We start from the raw sequence: 21,569 nt of genomic DNA on the forward strand, positions 1-21,569 counted from the left end.
AGGGCACTGTGCTGCTTCTGGAGAGAAGGCAGGAAAACAACCTGGGGGCAGACAGTGTGGGTGTGGAAACAACATCTGAAGAATGCCTGGGGCCAACTATTTGATCTCAGAGCACATCCCTGAGAGGCAGCCTCCAGGGAGATACCTCTCCAGGAACAAAGAAGCTGGCTAAGGCCATTTCCCTCCTCCACCCCTCAGCATAAGCACAGAGCCACCAGAGGGAAGCAGCAGGGTGCTGACACTGGCTGGCTGACCTGCTTACACCAAGTCCCACACCCTGTACTCTGGCAGGACTGCCCCTCTCAGTCATGCTTGCCTCTGTCCCAGCACAGCAGGCACCTTTCCACAGAAGAACAGCACAAACCGCTGCCCACAACATGTCCCCCAACCAGAGAGCTCTGCAGGGCCTCAGTTCTGGTGGAGGTGGCACCAGATCTCATTTCACAAGCAGACCAGAACACACCTAGTTAAAACTCTCCACATTCAGGCTAGGGCCCAAGCACTGCCCACAGCAGACAAGGAGAGCCTCTGCAGACCAATGGTCTGAAGGTAGAGCAGCCAAAACACAACAGCAGAGCAGAGGCAGCAACACACTGGAGACACTCCCTGAAGCACTGGCTCTGGGCACTACATGACCTTTTCTTCATAAGGTCATTACTTTCAGGAGCAGGAGACATAACTGGCTTTTCTAACACAGAGAAGAAGGCAGAGACTTAGACAAAATGCAAAGATGGAGGAATGTATCCCCAATGAAAAAACAAGGTGAAGCCACAGCCAGAGATCTAGGAGAAACACACAAGTAACATGCCTGATGGAGAATTTAAAGCAACAATCATAAGGATACTCACTGGACTTGAGAGAAGAATAGAAGACATCAGGGAGATCCTTACCACAGAGATAGAAGAGTTAAAAAAGAATCAATCAGAGACAAAGAGTGCAATAAAGGAGACTGCAAACAGGCGTGATGCAATGAACACGAGGATGGAGGAACCAAAGGAACTAATAAATGACACAGAACACAGAATTATGGAAAATAATGAAGACGAACAGCAGAGTGAGAGAAGAATTAAACAACACGAGAATAGACTTAGTGAACTCAGTGACTTCATCAAACATAGTAGCATTTATATTACAGGGATCCCAGAAGAAGAAGAGAAAGAAAAGGGGGCAGAAAACTTACATGAAGACATAACAGCAGAAAGCTTCCCTAACCAGAGAAAGGAAACAGACATTCAGATCCTGGAGTAACAGAGAACACCCATAAAAATTAATAAAAGCAGGCCAACACCAAGACATATTGTAAATAAATCTGCAAAATACAGTGATAAATGAAAAACAAACAAACAAACAAACAAACAAAAAAAGCAGCAAGGCAAAGCGTGTTCTTAACTTACAAGAGAAAACCTGTAAGACTAGGTGCAGATTTCTCCACAGAAACTTGGCAAGCCAGAAGGGACTGGCACGATATATTCAAAGTGCTGAGAAAAATCTACAGCCAAGAATACTCTATCCAGCAAGGCAGTCATTCAGAATAGAAAGACAAAGAGGTTCCCAAACAAAAATTAAAGGAGTTCATGACCACAAACTAGTCCTGCACAAACTAGTAAAGGGGACTCTGTGAATGGAAAGGAAAGAACATAAATGAGAACGTGAAGGTAGGAAACACAAAAGTAGTACAAATTAATGTTTCTATAAAAAAAAAATCAGTCAAGGAACTCACAAAATAAAAGGATGTTAAATATGACAACAAACACCTAAAACATGCGAAGGGCAGAAATAAAGAATGGGTTCAAACTTACACGACCATCAACTTGATACAGACTGCTATATGCAGAAGACGTTATATACAAATTTAACGGTAACTACAACTTAGAAACTACTAATAAATATGCAATGAATAAAGAAAAAGGAATCAAAATATATCACTAAAGAAAACCAGCAAACCATGAAATAAAGATAAGAAAGGATCAGAGACTATCTCCAGAAACAACCACAAAACAGGTAATAAAATGGCAATAGATACAAGTCTATCAATAATAACTGTAAATGTAAATGGTCTAAACACTCTAATCAAAACACACAGGGTGAATGAATGGGTAGAAAACAAGACCCACCTCTATGCTATCTACAAGAGAATCATTTCAGCCTGAAAGACATCTGCAGATTAAGAGCGAAGACATGGAGAAACATTCATCATACAAATGATCGCCAAATAAAAGTCAAAGTAGCAACATCGGACAAACTAGACTTTAATACAAAGTCTGTAACAGGAGACAAAGAAGGACACTATATAATAACAAAGGGGACAATCCAACAAGACAATATAACTACTGTAAATATTTATGCACCCAATATAGGAGCATCCAAACATATAAAACAATTGATAACAAACACAAAGGAAATAATCGATAGTAATACAACATTAGTAGGGGAACTTAACACCCCACTTAACAGATGGACGGGTCGTCTCAACACAAAATCAACAAGGAAGCAATGGCTTTGAATGACACATTGGACCGGATGAGTTTAACAGACATATTCAGAACATTCCATCCTACAACAGCAGAATACACATTCTTTTCAAGTGCACACGGAACATTTTCCAGAACAGAGCACATATTAAGCCAAAAAACAGGCCTCAACAAATTCAAGAAAACCGAAGTCATACCATGTACCTTTTCTGACCACAATGCTATGAAACTTGAAGTCAACCACAGGAAAAAATCTGGAAGGACCACAGACACATGGGACGTTAAATAATATGCTACTAGACAATGAATGAGTCAACCAGAAAATAAATTTTTTTAAATCCATCGAAACAAATAAAAATGAAAACACAATGGTTCAAAACCTTTGGGATGCAGCAAAGGCAGTTCTGAGAGAGAAGAATTTACCAATACAGGCCTACTTCAAGAAGCAAGAAAAATCTTACACTGAAAAGGGCAGAAAAAGAACAACAAACAAAGCCTAAAGCCAGCAGAAAGAAGGAGATAATAAAGATCAGAGCAGAAATAAATGACATACAAACTAAAAAAATAAATAAAAATAATAGAACAGATCAATGAAACCAGGAACTGGTTCTTTGAAAAAATTGATAAAACTGATAAGTCTCCAGCAAGACTTACTAAAAAGAAAAGAGAAAAGGCCCAAATAAATAAAATCACAAATGAGAAAGGAAAGTAACAACCAACACCACAGAAATACAAACATTTATAAGAGATTATTACGAAAAACTATATGCCAACAAATTGGACAACCTGGAAGAAATGGATAAATTCCTAGAAACATATAAATTATCAAAACTGCAACAGGAAGAATGAGAAAATCTGGGGCGCCTGGGTGGCTCAGTTGCTAAAGCGTACAACTTTGGCTCCGGGTATGATCTCACAGCTCGTGAGTTCAAGCACTGCGTCGGGCTTTGGGCTGACAGCCTGGAGCCTGCAACCTGCTTCAGATTCTGTGTCTCCATCTCTTTCTCTAACCCTACCCCGCTTGTGTGCGCACTCTCTCTCTCTCCTTCAAAAGTAAACATTAAAAAATTTAAAAAAAAGAAAGAAGGAAGGAAGGAAGGAAGGAAGGAAGGAAGGAAAGAAAGAAAGAAAGAAAGAAAGAAAGAAAGAAAGAAAGAAAGAAAGAAAGAAAGAAAGAAAGAAAATTTGGACACACTAATTGCCAGCAATGAAATTGAGTCAGTAATCAATAAACTCTCAACAAACAAAAGTCCGGGACCAGATGGCTTCACAGACGAATTTTAAAAAGAGATAATACCTATTATTTTCAAACTGTCCCAAAATATTGGAAAAGGAAAACTTCCAAATTTATTCTGTGAGGCCAGCATTACCCTACTACCAACACCAGATAAAGACACCACAGAAAAAGAAAACTATAGGCCACTATCTCTGACGGGCATAGATGCAAACATTTTCAGGAAAATACTAGCAAACTGAATCTAACAATACTTTAAAAACATCATTCACCACAATCAAGTGGGATGTATTCTGGGACAGCCAGGGTGGTTCAATATTCACAAATCAAGCAACATGACCATCACATCAATAAGAGAAAAGAGAAGAACCATATGATCCTTTCAATAGAGGCAGAAAAAGCATCTGACATAGTACAACATCCATTCATGATAAAAACCCTCAACAAAGTAGGTCTAGAGGAAATACACCTCAACAAAATAGGGGCCATGTATGAAAAACCCACTGCTAACATCATCCGAAATGGGGAAAATCTGAGATCAGGAACAAGACAGGGGTCTCCACTCTCATCACTTTTATTCAACACAGTCCTAGAAGTCCTAGCCACAACAGACAGCAAAAATGCATCCAAATTAGTAAGGAAGAAGTAAACCTTTCACTATCTGAAGGTGACATACTATATATAGAAAACCTGAACAACTCCACCAGAAAACCGCTAGAACTAATCGAACCATTTCAGTAAAGTCGCAAGATACCAAATCAACGTACAGAAACGTGTTGCACTTCTATTCACCAATAACGGAGCTGCGGAAAGAGAAATTAAGGAAACAGTCCCATTTATAATTTCACCAAAGATAATGAGATTATCTAGGAATAAACGTAACCAAAGAGATAAAAGACCTGTACTCTGAAAACTATAAAACACTGATGAAAGAAACTGAAGATAACACAAAGATATGGAGAGACATTCCACGCTCACTGACTGGAAGAAGAAATTCTGCTAAAATGTCTATACACCCAAAGTAATCTACAGATTGAATGCAATCCCTATCAAACTACCAACAGCATTTTTTACAGAGCTAGGACAAACAATCCTAAAATGTGGAGCCACAAAAGACACCGAATGGCCAAAGCAATCTTGAAAATGAAAAGCAAAGCTGCAGCTACTGTAATTCCAGATTTCAAGTTAAATAACAAAGCTGTAGTGATCAGAACAGTATGGTACTGGCACAAAAAACAGACACACAGATCAACAGAACAACACAACACAACAGAAAAACCCAGAAATGAGCCCACAATTATATGGTCCATTTATCTTCAACAAAGCAGGAAAGAATACCCAAGGGGAAAAAGACAGTCTCTTCACAGATGGTGCTGGGAAAACTGGACAGCTACACGCAAAAGAGTAACACTGGGCCACTTTCTTACAGCAAACACCCCCCCACACAAAATTCAAAATAGATTAAAGACCTCAATGTGAGACCTGCAATCATAAAAGTCCATGAAGAAAGTATAGGCAGTAATCTCTGTGACATCGGCCGTTAATAGCTCTTTCCAGATGTTTCCTGAGGCAAGGGAAACAAAAGCAAGAATGAACTACTGGGATTCCATCAAAATACAAAATTTCTTCACAGCGAGGGAAACAATCAACAAAACTAAAAGGCTGATGGCTACCTACTGAATAGGAGAAGATATTTTTCAGATGATATGCAATAAAGGGTCATTATCCAAAATACATCAAGAACATACAAACTGAACACCCAAAAAATGGATAATCCGTGAAAAAAATGGTCAGAAGACATGAAGTGACATTTTTCCAAAGAAGACACATGAACGGCTAATAGACACATGAAAAGCTGCTTAAACACCCCTTAGCATCAGGGAAATGCAAATCAAAACCACAAGATATCACCTCACACCTGTCAGAATGGCTAAAATCAGCAAGGCAAGAAACAACGGGTGTTGGCAAGGATACGGAGAAAAGGGGACCGTCGTGCCCTGTTGGTGGGAACGCAGACTGGTGCAGCCACCGTGGAGAACAGTATGGAGGTTCCTCACAAAGTTTAAAACGGAGCTACCCTACGTCCAGCAAATGCACTCCTAGGTATTTATCCAAATTAAAAAAAAAAAAAAAATGAACTAAGTGGTACATGCATCCTTAGGTTTATCGCAGCATTATCAATAACAGCCAAATTATGGAAGCAGCCCAAATGTCTGTCGACTGACGAATGAATAAAGAAGGTGTGGTGTGTATACGTATATTTACAGACATATATATACATACACACCAGAGAATACATAGAATGGAGTATCAGACATAAAACAGAATGAAACCTTGCCAGTTGCAACCACGTGGATAGAACCAGAGAGACTAATGCTAAGTAACATGTCTGAGAACAAATACCATATGATTTCACTCACAGGGAAAATTTAACAAATGGAAACAAGCAAAAGGAAAGAAAGTGAAACCAAGAAATGCACTCTTCGCTACAGAGAACACACTGATGGTCGCCGGAGGGGAGGCGGGTGGGGGATGGGATAACAGGTGACTGGGGACGAAGGCGTGTGCTTGTCGTGATGACCGCGGGGTGACGTTCGGAGGTGCGGAATCACTACCTTGAACTCCTGAGGCTAGTGTTACACCGTAGGTTAACTCGCTGGAATTAAAATACCAACTTTGATTAAGAAAAAAAAACCCAAACACCTTGCAAACAACGCACTTCAGCAAGTTTTCAACCAATTTAAGAACCTAAAACTGCGCCCGCTCTGCCGCAGGGTCTGCGCCACAGCCCCCGCCCCTAGGGGGATGGGAGTCCCGCTGGAGGGACGCAGTGAAAGCGACTTGCTGGACGCCGCGTGTCTGAAGGGGCTCACCCTGCCCCCAGCACCCTGCACCCCGCTCGAGAGGTACTCGGCTCAACACACAGCGGGCTGCCAGGCGTGGGCCCTTCCCGTCCCTGGCGGCTGGCTCTACCCCAGCGAAGGGCCTGCCCCGCGCAACGGAGGCCCCGGCGGAAGGGTCGGCACGTGCCTCGCCGCGGACCCATCTGGACCCCCCTCTGTGGCTTCGGCCCGGCTGCCCCTTGAGGGTCAGTACCCGGGCCCCCCATTCGTTTCCGCAGCCCGAGCCGCGTGACTTCCAGCTGCGGCCGACCCCCAGGTCACGTGCCCGGCTCGCAGCCCGGGTACAAGACACCTCACCAACCTCGCCTGCGCGGTGAATCCAAGCGGCTTCTAGTCTCCTGCCTTGGGCCCGGGCCAACCCGCACCGGCCGTGCCCCACCTGCCCAAGGTTCAGCCCGGGCTGCTCTCAAACCTGCCAGGCTCTGCTACAATGCCAAATTCAAACGTGCACAAACCTAAAATTTTCAGCGACGTACCTTCATTTGGCTTAAAGGAGCAAAGTAAGCCCTGGAAATGTTTTGATTTACACAGGAATTCCTGGACAAGGGATTCAGTGCCGTCCGGCCTCTCTTCTCCCTGAGGCCACACGCACCACCTTCACCTTCCCCGGAACAAGAGGAGGGAAATGTTCTGTATCTGCTCCCCGCCCCCAACGAGGTCCGCGTGGCTACTGAACACCTGAATGCAGCGGGTGCGCGTTAGAAACCGGATTGTTCATTTTAGTGCATTTTCACTGCAAGGTCACGTTATGTGCTGTAGAAGTCTGCACGTGGCCAGCGGCCAGGGGACCGGGCAGCAGAATGCGCGCGGCCACGCCCACTGTGGGGCAGGAGCTATGCCGAGGGCGTTCTGTGGACTGCGGTGGGGCACGGGCGGGTGTAGACACAGGCTCTGTAGAGGGATCAGTCCCTCTAGCGGACTCGAGTCACAGTTTAAAAACAACTCCCAGCCTCCCTGCTCCCCACCACGGACATGCCATGTTTGGAGACTGTGGTCCAGGCGGTTTCAGAGAAGGAAGCTCCTCGGAACACGGTGGCAGCCTGAGAAGGAAGAAGTCGGGAGGACACGGTGGGGGCTAAGGACAGGCCTGGACTTCAATCCAGGGCCGGGAAGGGGAGTAGCTCTTCACGCACAGAGAGCATTAGATGTCTCTCTGTTTTCCACCTGCTGGTCGGCTCCCTGCAGGGTCACTGGGACACAGTGGTTTTTGCACCACACGCCATCTGGCCATCCTAACACCCCGGAGTCTGTGGAACACTGTGCCCCCCGACCTCCCCGATCTGGGCTGGCTGGTGAGGACTGGTTTCTGGGTTGGAAACATTTCATTTCCACATCTCCACCCGAGGCACAGACGGACACAGTCAGAGTAAACAACATCAGGCTCCTGACCCTCCCGAGGACTCCGCTCCTGGAAGTGAATGCTAAGGCTGTAAGAAGGTGACTCTCCCGGGTGACCTGCTAGACAGGTCTTCCTCCAACGGCTGCTCAACCTCGCAAAAATCTATTACTGTCAACAACGTGGACGGCAGGAAAACTTCCAGCTTAACAGTGTCAACAAAGTATTAAAAAAGCAGTCTTGTATGAATAGATTTTAAAAGGAACCACAGCTTCCAGAACCCCAAATGCCCAAAAGACAGACATATCATCTTGACAACCAAGTAACCGCAGACTTCTTTCATTTAAAACTTTATTTCCTTGTATTTATTTAAAACCTTTAAAAGAATCTTAGCAATAAAAAACCACAGTGGGGGCACCTGCGGCCCGGTCAGTTAAGCATCTGACTTTGGCTCAGGTCATGATCTCAGTTCGTGGGTTCGAGCCCCACGTCGGGCTCGGGGCTGACAGCTCAGAGCCTGGAACCTGCTTCGGATTCTGTGTCTCCCTCTCTCTCTGCCCCTCCCCTGCTTATGCTCTGTCTCTCTCTGTCATAAAAAATTTTTAAAAAACACACAATGAAAAAAACCAGTGACATTCTGGCTATGAACTGCTCTAACCGGGGGCTTCTCTGGCTGCTAGATAATCTGTGCGATTTCCTGACAATTACAGGATAGGCTCCCTAGCAAAGCCGGAATGGGTGAGATGACGTTGTAACTACAACGATGTGTCCCGGCTCGCTTTACTCATGCTCACGGGAGTCACTCACAGGACAAACCCCGGATTTCCAGCATGAATAAGCACTGAGCTACACTCCGTTTTTCTCAACACTTTCGAAGCAGCAGCAGGAGCATGCACACAAACCGAAAAACACACGAGACTGGTACTGCAACGGTCATCACACCCTTGCCTCACCAGTCCCAGACACGAGCACGCTCACGGTGAAGACGGGCGCCAGCCGTGAAGCAAGCGTGTCTGCAGGGTACCGTCCCCTAGAGGACTTGCCGGGGTGGCCCGTTAGCCTTGCGGCTCATCAGCAAGACGATCAGGAGACGGCACATCTAACCGCACTCACGGTGGCATTAAAATAAAAATGCCAGCTGAACACGTGTGGGGAGAAGTACAAACCGTCATGTAGCCCGGAGGCTGGAATCTGCTGGCCGTGTGTTTGCTCGAAGCAGAATTCACGAGGAACCCCACGAGCAATCCCAAGAAAGCATGGTGGGCATGGGATGGAGCTACGTTCTGTGGCTTCCTGGGTGGCTGACACCGCACCGTGGGGGGGGGGGGGGGGGGCTCTGCGGGGGTCAGGGGCCAGGGCAAGGTGAAGCGCGGTCTGGAACCTAACGGTCGGATCTCAAAGGCGCACAGACGGCCCCGGCACAGTGACAGGATCCCCCACGGACCCGCTCACCCCGCACATGTCTTTCGGTCCCTTTCGGGATCTGGTCTTCTCTCCCAAGTAAGAAGGGGCAAGGGGTCTACCCGGCCCTCACGTCCGGTACCCACAGACCAACCACGCTGCTGGTGGAAACCGGCGATTCCAGTGAAATGAAGGCTCTAGGAATTTCTGGGAGGGGGGTCGGATGTTTTTTCAGAGAGGAAGACTACACCCACGAGACCTATTTAAATCAGTACATCGAAGAATTCATCACACACCAAGCTTAAACTGTGAAGAATACAAGCCCACGGACACGGGTCAGGAAGTGCACTGTTCCGTTCTACTCTGACATTTTTAAATCGCTCTGCTCCCTCTGTGTCCGAGATGTGTCTGGGCCTTTCAGCGGGACTCTGTTTCAACCTGCAAAAACCTATCTTCACGTCCAGTGACTCGGCACAAGTCCAGAACCCGCGATCTCGCTAGCAAACAGTGTGGCACGCGACCCGGCAGAAGCAAATACACAGTCAGCCTTCGAGCCCTTTCAACATGCCTGTCGCAGCTCAGGGAATTTTCTAGTCTCACCCACATCTGAGAAAGCAAAGTGATGGGGTAGAACCCTAAGTGGGGAAATCATCGAATCGGGCTTCAAGAATTGTGGCCATGGCGCCACCTAGGACTCTACGTCGTCTGTCATCTCCTTCGTCCATCAGTAACCTTTCAGCTCCTCTGGATGATCAACCTCTTTCCTTCTGACCGCACAGAGGTCTGCGACTCTGTGTACCCAGCTCAGGGTTCTCTGGTAGAACCACCGAGTTTTCGTCATTATTGCTCTCAACCCAGCAACCCTCAGGCAGCGTGAGGCCAGGAGCGTCTGGCACGTCACCGTCTCTTTCCGTTTAATCAGGGGAGTTAAGCAAGTTTGAAGGGTGGCCTCATGACGGCCTACGAGCATTACGCAAATATCTCAGAAGTGGGTTTTGATCCCCAAGTCCTTCCTCTTCCACGTGCCGCTTGGGCTGTGGCTGCTGCGCTTTGCTCCCGGGCCGTTCCTGCTCTAACAGCGTGAAGTCTCTCCGCTGCTCCAAGAGGAAAGACTTCCACAAACCTAGAGACAGGCAAGTTGCCGGGAGAGCGTACTGACATTCACTCCACTCGAGGGCTCAAGTCCCGTGTTCAGTAGGATGCAAACGATTCAGTTCAAAGGCAGCAGGGACCTTGAGCGCAAAAACGAAATCTCTTTAAGAATCCACTAACAGCTACCCTACAACCAAGCAATTGCACTACTAGGTTTTTATCCAAGGGATGCAGGAGTGCTGTTTCAAAGAGACACATGCACCCCCATGTTTATGGCAGTACTATCGACAATAGCCAAAGTATGGAAAGAGCCCAAATGTCCATCGACGGGCGAATGGATAAAGAAGATGTGGTATATCATACAATGGAGTATTACTCGGCAATCAGAAAGAATGAGATATTGCCATTTGCAACTGCGTGGATGGAACTGGAGGGTATTATGCTACGCGAAATTAGCCAGAGAAAGACAAAAATCATATGACTTCACTCCTATGAGGACTTTAAGAGACAAAACAGATGAACATAAGGGAAGGAAAACAAAAATACTATAAAAACAGGGAGGGGGACAAAACAGGAGAGACTCATAAATATGGAGAACAGAGGGTTACGGGAGGGGTGGTGGGAGGGGGGAAATGGGCTAAATGGGGGAGGGGCACCAAGGAATCTCCTCCTGAAATCACTGTTGCACTATATGCTAACTAACTTGCATGTAAATTAAAAAATAAATTACTAAAAAGAAAAAAAAAAGAGTCCACTAACTAACTCCAACCCTCCAACCTGAGTAAGAGCCTCTTGCTAAGCCAGGGAACTTTTCACTGCTGCGTCTCTCCGGCCAATCCTGGAAGACGAACCGAGCTGCAAAACTCTCTCCCTTTACAAAGCAGAGAGCAGGTGGGCTGTAGGCACCGTGGGCGGCTTGGCCAATCTTTCCACCCACGCCTCATCACACATGCACCAAATCCCTCTTAAGTCAGATACACGAACTTTCCACTGATCTCACGGATGTGCTGCCTGACTCACGGATGGCCTCCGGACTCCTAGAACACGACTGCCACACCAATGCGGTGACAGGAAGAGCAGTCACGTGAAAGCTTTGCTGCATCTTCCGTGGGGAGGCTGAGCGGGTATAGGAAGTCACTGAGGCTGCAGAGTTCACACGTTTGCGTGTACACGAGGCTGGGGGTGCTGCCTGTACCTTAAGGCACTAGGAAATCTATTAAGAGACCACAATATCAAGAGTAGGATGAGAAAACAGAGTTAATTAAACTGCCCAAGATCAAACGCTCCAAACAAATTTTTACGGTAGAACAGCTCACAGAGGCAGAAAGGCCCCGGGCTGGTCCCAGCAGCGGGGTGGGGGTGGGGGGGGTGAGTACAGGTCTGGAGAGGGGGGCGGGTAACAGGGCTCTTGCTGTGCCCGCTCTGGAGCGTTTCTGCCCTTGGTGCATGCCACGGGCCTTCCCCACAGGTCACAGTTCACACTTCCTAAGACTCCAGCCTCCTGAATCCTGACCAGGACCCCTTTTCTGTTTCTTGTCTTTCTGCTATTAGAAATCCAATTTCTCTATTCATCCTCTTTCCAAGTCTCACATGTCAGCAAGCCTCGGTTAATCCCACCACCAAAACCAATCAATAAATAAAAGTTAATTAAAAAAACAACAAAACAAAACAATGGCTTACTACTGTGCCTATGAACCGGACTGCAAGATTTATGTACGTGGCCTCGTTTATTCCTGCGACTCTCATGAGACAGGGACTGGGTTTTCACAGATAAAGAAACTTGCCCCAAATCACACAGTGGGTTAATTCAGTACGGCCGAGATGCAAACACAGGCTTATCTGACTCCTGAACCCCTGTAAAATACTCCTCCGGGGAACGGAGCAAATGAGATCTTGCTGGGCTGCTAATAAAGTGTAGACGCTGTAAACGTGTGCACATTCCAGAACGCATGAACTCTCCCAGGCCCTTTCCTAAACAGACTCTTAACGCTCCCTCTGACAGAGCTAGAGCAAAGATCAGGATTCAAATTTCAGAAACACATACTGAAGAGTGAACAAGCAGGGGCTTTCAACCTCAGCACTGATGACATGCGGACTGGACCTTTCATTCCTGGGCGAGGGGCTCCTCCCACGCAGGCAGCCGCTAGCAGCGTCCCGGGCTTCTGCGCACTGAACGTGCACAGCACACTCCTCCCCACCAGCCCGGGAAACCACTGCGTTCAGCTGAGTGCCTCAGATCGCATCACTGTTAGTTAGATCATACTGATACCAAGAAAGAGCGCTTCTAACTTCTAGTTTCATGGAGATTTCTAGGATACCAGACGACAGCTCCTTAAGAGAAAACACCTGCTGGACTGGATAAAACATACACAACTGAGAACGTGACCCCCTGTGTTTCACTTTACAGGACGCAACGACCATCTTTCAGCCTCTGCGCGAAGGTACGTGTCCCCAGCATCTTCAACCTCTGTTCAAAGTTTCCAGACCCGTGGCCAAACTGGATTACCCCATTCTGGGCACACACTGAAACACAGACCGAGAAACGTACACAGCCTTGCCCAAAGTGGTAAAGGCAGGATCAACAGAGGACTAGCGTCTCACACATACAATTTACATCAGGCTTGGTTTTTAAGCACTTCACGTGGATTATCTAATTTAATCCTTGGACATCTTTGACAACCATATAAAGTAGGTATTACTGACCGCGTTTTATGAATGAAGAGAGAGGCCCAGAACAGTCAAGTAACTTGCCCGAAGTCAAGCCAGAGTCCCCGCTCTGTTTTTTGTTTTTTAAGTTTGTCCACTCATTTTGAGAGGGAGAGAGAGAAAGAAAGGGGGGGGGGCAGAGAGAAAGGGAGAGAGAATTCCAAGCAAGATCCTTGTTGTCAGCGCAGAGCCCAACTCGGGCTTGAGCCCATGAACTCTGAGATCATGACCTGAGCCAAAACCAAGAGTCGGACGCTCAACGGACTGAGCCCCCCAGGCGCCCCCGAGTCCCCGTTCTTTACCACCATCTCCAGTGCTCCAGAGAACTCAGGGACCGTCGCCTCCTTGGTTCTAAATACTCCACCTCCGCCAGTGCGTGAGGTCTTTCCTCCAACTGTTATCAAGGGCCCCACACTGCTGGCACCTTGCGCGAGGCTGACGTCACCCTCCCAACCATCCCCCTTTGGGACAAGACACAAACCCACTTGTCCCACCTACATCTGTCCCACCTTGAGCAAAGAACACAGAGCACTTTGTGAACTGTCTGGCTGAGGCCGACCTGTCATCGCCTACGGCAATGCTGACATACCTGTCCGGTCACCACCAAAAAGGAAATGGGGTCAGATGGAAAGGAGTGACGCTGGATACCGAACGTCGCCACTCTTTCTAAATCGATCCCTACCCGTCTTTTCAAGACTGTCATTTATAGTTCTGCTAGATGATGCCAACGTAAGCCCTGAGTGTCAAGTTTCCAGAACTGACCATCCCCCCCACCCCCAGTTTTGAAAGCCAAGCTGCCCGGCACACTTCCTCCCCTCCATGATTTTCGCAAGATAACCCCCCAGGGGTGTTATCATCACACCGGCATGTGCTTTCAACATCCTCCAGAACTCAAGTCACTTAGTGCGGCGAGGATTTAGACAGGTTTCGGGAGGAGGCTACGGCATTGGCATCTTGCCGCGGAAGGCAGGTGGGCGTTCTGTGTCAACAGACGGTGACGACGACAAGGTGGGGGTGTGAGTGGTACCCGGTTCTGGCATAGATACTGCAGCTCACGGCCTCGTTCTCTTTCATCGGGACATCCCAAGAGACGACCCAGCAGATGGACCCTCCTGCTGTCGGCCGCCCCTGGTGAGACACACGGAGACTTCGTCACCTTCACCTGACAAGAAAAGTCGTAGCGCGCGGAGCGTGACGTTCGCAACCTCACCGTTCCTAACAGACAGGTGCGACGCTAACCTGTGTGCTGAAAACAAGTTTAAAAACGTGTCACATCACGGAGAAACTACTGCGGGTGCACGCTCACACGCAGAGAATGCCACCACTGAATGTCCACGGACCAGGCGGCTTGATTCGACAACGACAGAACTCCTGAGCTGCCCTTGCCCTTGGGTGAATGAGGAAGGAGCAGGAAGAATCTGCAAGTCCACAGTGAAAAGGGCTTCAAAGAAAAAAAAAAAAACAGTAGAAAGTCACCCTAAATCAGTAACTATGAGGTGGTCACATGCGCTAACAGGTTCATCGAGAACAGGGCTTTGCTTAGTTAATATTTGAAGACCATGGGCTCCCAGAGTAAATGCGTTATTCCTTGAACTTCGGCATTTTGGCACGGGGGCAACAAGGAGCGTTTAAAATCTCACACACACACACACACACACACACACACACACACACACACACACACACACACACACATCTGCTCTGAATGAAGAAACTCCTGTGGATTATTTCACATGGAAAAATGACCAAATCTTAAACGCCACCTTCGAGTGTAAACCCAGCTCACCGGCTGTGAAATCTGGAGATTATGTAACCTTGCCAAAGCTGCTTCTTCAACTATAAAACAAACAATACCTCTATCCCTCAGCAATAATGTAAACGTTAAATGAGGTATGGGCGTAAAGCATCTCACTGCCTGATAATAGCAGGTCCTTAAATGCCCGGCCCTGTCACAATTATTAGGCAAAGCTCAAATCAAAATCGAATTTAAGAGCACCTGGATGGCTCAGTCCGTTAAGTGTCGAACTCTTTTTTTTTTTTTGGATGTTTATTTTTGAGACAGAGAGAGACAGAGCACGAACCGGGGAGGGTCAGAGGGAGGGAGACACAGAATCCAAAGCAGGCTCCAGGCTCCGAGCTGTCAGCACAGAGCCCAACGCGGGGCTCGAACCCACGGACTGTGAGATCATGACCTGAGCCAAAGTCGGATGCTTAACCGACTGAGTGACCCAAGCGCCCCTAAGTGTCCAACTCTTGATCTCAGGGTTCCTGACTTCAAGCCCTGAGTGGGGCTTCTCTCTCTCTCTCTCTCTGCCCCTTCCCCACATTCTCTCTCTCTCTCTCTCAAAATAAATAAACTTGAAAAAGGAAACTTAAAAAAATCTAAGTTTATTTCATCCCTTTAGAGTTTAGACACTGGAGAGATTTACCAAAATATTTTCCCCTTGTCACCGCCCGTGGGGGGAGTTTTCCAACTACCCCAGGGCGCTTCACGCCATTTCTTTCGATATCACAGGCTGGTCCTCAAAAGAACCAGGATTCCGTGTTGTCACATCTCACACAGAGGCACTTGATGAGTTAAAGTCAGAGCGACAGAGCAACAAGCCTGTGAGCTTGGACACAGCGCTACCCGGAGATCAAGGTGTAACTAATTAAAAATTCCACCCAATTAATTTAATTACTACATGTGGATTTCTTTCTAGAGAGGTTTCCTTCCCAGAGCTACGAAGTCAGCTGCAAAGAGCCGTTCTGCCACAGGGCCTGTCGGCTTGCAGTCATCTCTGTCTCCGTGAATGAAGAAGGGCACCACTCAGAGCTTCGCCATTCACGTTCGCAACTTCGTGGTTCAGTTTACAACCTTCCCGCCACCCGCTCCGCTACCAGGACGCCCTCGGCCCGCCTTGCCCGGACGGTCCGTGTTCCTGACGGCGACACACGTCTGTGGCACTGTGTGCGTCCTCAGCCAACCACAATAATCACGAGATTCGGCTTCTCCTGTCCCCGACACCTCCCCACCCCCTCGCAAAAACGTACTTCACGTACAGCACACAAACAAATCTCGGTGCACTAGCGGACTCGTATTCGACACAGGAAGATTTTTAAGGAAGTTCCACGATTTTATTTCTACGTACAGTTTCAAGGGAGAAGGCAACAGGGTAGAGAGGGGACTGGACGGAGACCTCAGGTCTCCGGGCTGTCACTTCGGTGTGACTTGGCCGCCGCGCAGAGCAAGCACCCACGGGGCCGGGGGCGCCAGGCCGGGCATTCCGCGGGGACTTCTATGCACCAGTCACGCGAGCACTTGCTGGCCACAACGCTCAGGGCGCGTGGCGGTGGAGTAAACACGCGGAGCACGTGCTGCCCTGGCCCCGGCTCCCCGCCAGCACGGGAGCTCGCCGGGGACGTTCGGCAGGCACGGGCGCTGGACCTTGAGGGGGGACTCCCCCAAACCCAGGAACCTGGCCGTCCGCGCAAGCCCGCCCGCCCGAAAGGCTGCCCCGGGAACCCGCGACGCCCCCAAGCGGAGCCGGGCCCCGCGCACGTGCGGCGCGTCCCCGCACGCCGCCTCCCGCACCCGGGCCCGCCCGCACCCGGGCCCGCCGTCTCCGCCAGCGCGGCGCGCACCGCGCACAGCACCCGATCCGAGCCACGCGTCCCCGAAGGCGCACGCTTACGTCTCCGGTCCCCGGGGGCGGTCTCGGGACGGTTCCTGGGGCGCCGAGTGAGCGCGCGCGCGCGCGCGGCCCCGGCGGGGAGGGGGACGGAGGGGGGCGCCCCGGGCCCTGCGCCTCGCCCCGCGGCCTGGCCGGCCGGCGCGCGCCGACCCCGACACGGACACCCGCGCGGGGCTCCGGGGCGCGGGCAGCTGGCGCGCCGACTGCCGCTCCCGAGGCTCCGGCGCGGAGGCCGCGGGCGTGGCCGGGCGGCGGAGGGTTTTTGGAATGCAGGGTGTGGCCGTCTAACACAGCAAAAAAGAAATGAGTCAGCCCGGGCAGTCCTAACCAATAAGCGTGTTCACTGGCGGCTAAGGCGGAACTTTCCTTTCTTGATTTATATCGGGCTTCAGGGCCGTTTTACAGCCTTTAAAACAAAAAAACAAAAAAAAAATCTTTTTTTTTATTTTCTAACTTCAGCCTCTAACAACTTCAAGGAAATGGTGGATGGCTCTTCAGAAACTCTTTCCAAACAAGAATTAATCTTGTTATGAAATACTTGAGCAGTGGATGTATGCTGATTTCCACTCCTTCAGGGAAAAGTTCTCGAGGTAGGCGGTGATTCTGGATGTAATGAGCATGGGATCTGGGATCGCGGCAGATTCAGACCTGACCTCTGACACGAATGACCTTGGGCAAGTTAATTATCTGCAGAGAAGGGGGACCAAACACCCACCTGACACGGCTTGTGGGACAGCTCGCATGTCATAATACATGGACAGCGTTTTTGGCACAGTGCTGGACATACAGCAGGCACTCACCGGTGCTGTCTTGTCCCTCTAAGCTCTGAGTCAGAATCACCAAAACTATGGACCAAGTAGCCTTAAAAAAAAAAAAGTCTTTTCAATGTTAAAATATCCAAATACTTTTAGAGCTGAAATAGTACTCTGGTGTTGTATGGTCTGAGTCCCTTATTTGAGTGATTAAAAAAAAAAAAGAGGAGTGCCTGGGTGGCTCAGTCTCCGCTCAGGTCATGATCTCAGGGTTTGGTTGGTGGGATGGAGTCCCAGGTGGGGCTGACTGGAGCCTGCTTGGGATTCTCTCTGTCTCTCTCTCTCTCTCTCTCTCTCTCTCTCTGCCCCTCCCCTGCTCCCCTGCTCACACGTGTTCTCTCTCTCTCTCAAAATAAACATTTTTTTTTAATTAAAGAAACTTTTGATTTAGGATCCTTGGATTTGGTGTTATACAATAGGACCTTTACTACCAAAAAAAAAAAAAAAAGGCTTAAAATGGAAATGATTTCATTGACGCCACAGTAAATCAACTGTTAAAAAAGTAAGAATGATTTTCAAATACTCATTCCATCTGGGTTACTGGAGTAAAAATACTTAAAGGAAACTTTAGGTAACTGGGAATTGGCAAATCACAGAAGCCTCCAGAACCACCAGGTTCTGTGGACCAGTAAAGAAAGGAGTTGATGGTTAGTGGGAGTAGAGAGTTTTAACAGAATAAGAATTTTTTTTTAAGTTACAAAGTAAATCTTCTTGGCTTTGGAGAAGATCTCCTAAGTTTAACTTTCGCATATTTGTTCAGAACCGTCATTCTATAGGCCAAAATTTCTTCAAAATACTCATCAGCAAAGATGAGATCTAGAGTGAGATAAAAGGCCCTTTCTAAACTGGGATTTTCTGCAAACCAGCATGCAAGAGTGAAAGAACAGGGCACCAGGAACCCAGAGCTGCAGCTCTAATCCCAGCTCTGCCCATGAGTGACCAGGAAGCCAGCCCTAAGCAAACTGCTTCATCATCTCTCTTAAGGTCTCTAAGAATTCCTCCACCTGACAGACCAACGTTATGGTCAAAAAGGGCAGGTGCAAGGTAAGCCTATGACCTCACACTGATGCTTAGTAACAGGCATACATTCGCCCAGTCTAGATGATGAAGCTGAAAATCTCTGTTGACTCTCACATAAAAGTAATCTTATCATCCTGGATGCTTTAAGTTAAATTCTGGAGTCATCTGAGCCCTGCCCCTTTCCAGAGAATTCAGTATCAACAGGTATGATGAGGGCCTCCTATGTGGGCTTCACATATCTGTACCGTTTTCCCCCATTCCCAGCTCATGCACTCATCCCCCTATGCCAGGTCACCAAGGCTGGGTGTCCCTTGAATGCTGTTCCAGCGGCCAGGTCCCTCCCTCTGTGCTCCTAATGCATCATCGCCAGCACCTGATAAATGTGAAAGTCCAGCATGCCACCATGTCATAAACCTTCCCTCTCTCTACCAATTAAACAACCTGGTTTTATAGCAGAGATCAAAAGGAAAATATTTCCTTTATAGGCAACTTTCCTCAAACAGTCACGCAAATTAATACGTATTTTTAAGCACAGTGATTTTCTGTTTACAAAACTATTATAACCAGTTATACTGGCCAAACTGATAATATGTTGGCTGTTACACCATGAATAGCTCTTTTATATCAGAAGGATACACACACACACACACAACCTACAGGTATGCGAGCAACTCCGTCAACAACACCTACAGTCTCGAAAATGCAATTGTCCGTGTGTGTAGACATACACAGATACAGTGAAGTACATGAAAGAGGAAGGGAAAGTAGCCGTACAGGAAAGAGAGGGACAATTAAGTTTGCTTCTGTTGCCTAGGATCCAGTCAAACTTAAAATTCATAGCCTGGGTGCTCTGTCTAGGAAGCAAAGCTTAAAAATATGTTCACCTGCAACCATAACTCAAGGCACTTAAAAGACGGTTACAGTGACCTTTATGCTTGGGGAATGAGGACACAGTTGCCAATGCTGTTGGAATGTTCTCACCGTAGAAAAAGGATAACTGTTTCTAGGAGGTCTTTTTTCCCTAAAATTATTATGCAAAGTACAGACTATCATTGCACAGTTCAAAAAAAGTGACCATGAGCCCACGGGGCCCAGGCCACGGTGTCAGTCGTTCCAAAGCTGGCCTCCAACTGTCTAACAGCCATCTTCCACCTTGAAAACCCTCAGTCAAATAACCCAACTGGTCTCCTTGTTCCCTCGAAGCAGCAGGAACAGTACGTACAGGCTCCGGGGCTGATGACCTTCAACTTGCCCTTCATACTAGTTGTCACCTTCTAGACACTTCCATTTCCTGGAACCCTCCTCACGGGGTCAAGCCTTAGACAACTCTCCTTTCCTCCAAATGCCTACCGACCTTATTCTTTATAACTCCATCCCGAAATGGACTTCCAGAACTGTGGCATCTTCCTTCTTCCTGAGACCCCTGACCTTTCTCTCCCCCCAGATGACAAAAGTCCATCGGAGGAAGAGATCGTGTTTCAAAGACCAGGACGTAACAGATTCTGAAGAAACAGCTGTCATTGAGATACATGGTGTTTCAGTTCTACAACGGCCGCAAAGGAGAAAGGAAAACTTTCCTTCTGACTGCTGCCCCCTCGAGAGTAAGCAACCACTGATGGCTGTTCAGACCAGTTGGCAAGCAGACCTCAAGTGGCAGGCGCGTTTCTCTGCTCTTTATGACATGCCCCAACGATACAGAGCGCCACTGCCGAGAGAGAGCGAACCGGATGCTTCCTAAAGGGAAGTACAGTTTACAAAAGAGTGTCATCACATAAAGTCTCAGTTCCTCCAGCACTGGCCCACTGAAGGAAACAGAGGCACTAAGTCATTTCACCTTCCGTTGCTGGAAAGGAACACACGTACACACATCTGCCAATCTTGCCAAAGTACCAATTGCTCCTTAAAGACAAACATCTCTCGCAATGTACACGGTGCAGCCATGAGCCTCCACTGGGTCACCTGCAGGTGCTCGCAACTATAAGTGGTAGCAAAGGGCCGTGCTTCGAGGCAACTCCCAACTGCTAGACTCATCACGTGAATTTCTGTGTTTATTTGGTTTAAAATCTACACGTCATAAGATGCGTGCGTTAGAGCAAACTCCGGTCAAGAGTCGTTAATCCTCTTTCTCTCTTTTTCACAAAGTTTTTATTTTAATCATCGGGTATTCATCACAACAAGCGCACTCCTTAATCCCCATCGCCTTTTTCATCCATCTCCCCCCACCTCCCTTCTGGTGATCATCAGTGTGTTCTAAGAGTCATTGTCTCTCTCTCTCTCTCTCTCTCTCTCTCTCTCTCTCTCTCTCTCACATACACACACACAGTCACTAGTACCCTTTGATTTTGCTAATACATTTCTGCTTTTATGAACTGGGAATCAACACCACCATTGTTCTCAAAAAGGTATGTCCTCAATCAGCTGTCCTACTATGTAATTATATTTATTATAATTGCCATGACAAAGACACAACTTCTTCAGTATTCCAAGTCTAAACAACCCCATAAGTTAGTCAGCATTCTTTAACTTGCAGGTAACAGAAATGGCACGTGGAGCATCATGGGTAAGAGCGAGGGGCATTGCGTGGACTCTAAGTAGCCCAGCAACAGGAAAGCCACAGGGCAGCTGGGCTTGAGGACATATGCGAAATGGCTCCACCAGGGCAAAATGGCATCTCTGCTCCTACAGGCGGTTCCATTCTCCCTTCCTGAAACCTGCCTTCTTCCACTTACCTCCCAGCTCTGCCCCTAACAGGGATTATCCCATAGTTGGAATTTTTAAGATTCTCAGGAAAAACACGCCCACCCAGTGGTCAAGGTCCCAATTTTGGCCAGTCTACGCTGGAACTACATCGTTGGCTCAGCAGGAAGAGTTGTAAGTTCTCCAGAAGGTGAGTTTCCTTCTCAGGAATAGAAAGGAGGGC

The 21,569-nt window shown here is 47.9% G+C and overlaps 1 protein-coding gene across 6 annotated transcripts in view; it reads right to left on the minus strand.

Moving 5' to 3' along the window:
- SGMS1 (sphingomyelin synthase 1) overlaps positions 1-21,569 on the minus strand; it is a 286,818-nt gene that overhangs the window by 88,154 nt on the left and 177,095 nt on the right. The window contains exon 1 of one of the 6 annotated variants that reach the window (XM_086679506.1): positions 16,818-17,636. The exons of the other annotated variants lie outside the window; for them this stretch is intronic. The gene's annotated coding sequence lies outside the window, so the exon portion shown is untranslated. Of the gene's footprint in view, positions 1-16,817; positions 17,637-21,569 lie in introns of those variants that run through there. 6 annotated transcript variants of the gene reach the window in all.

The sequence above is a fragment of the Puma concolor genome, chromosome D2 (assembly GCF_028749965.1).
Source record: "Puma concolor isolate L17-30 chromosome D2, mPumCon1.1.hap2, whole genome shotgun sequence".
Lineage (NCBI taxonomy): Eukaryota > Metazoa > Chordata > Mammalia > Carnivora > Felidae > Puma > Puma concolor.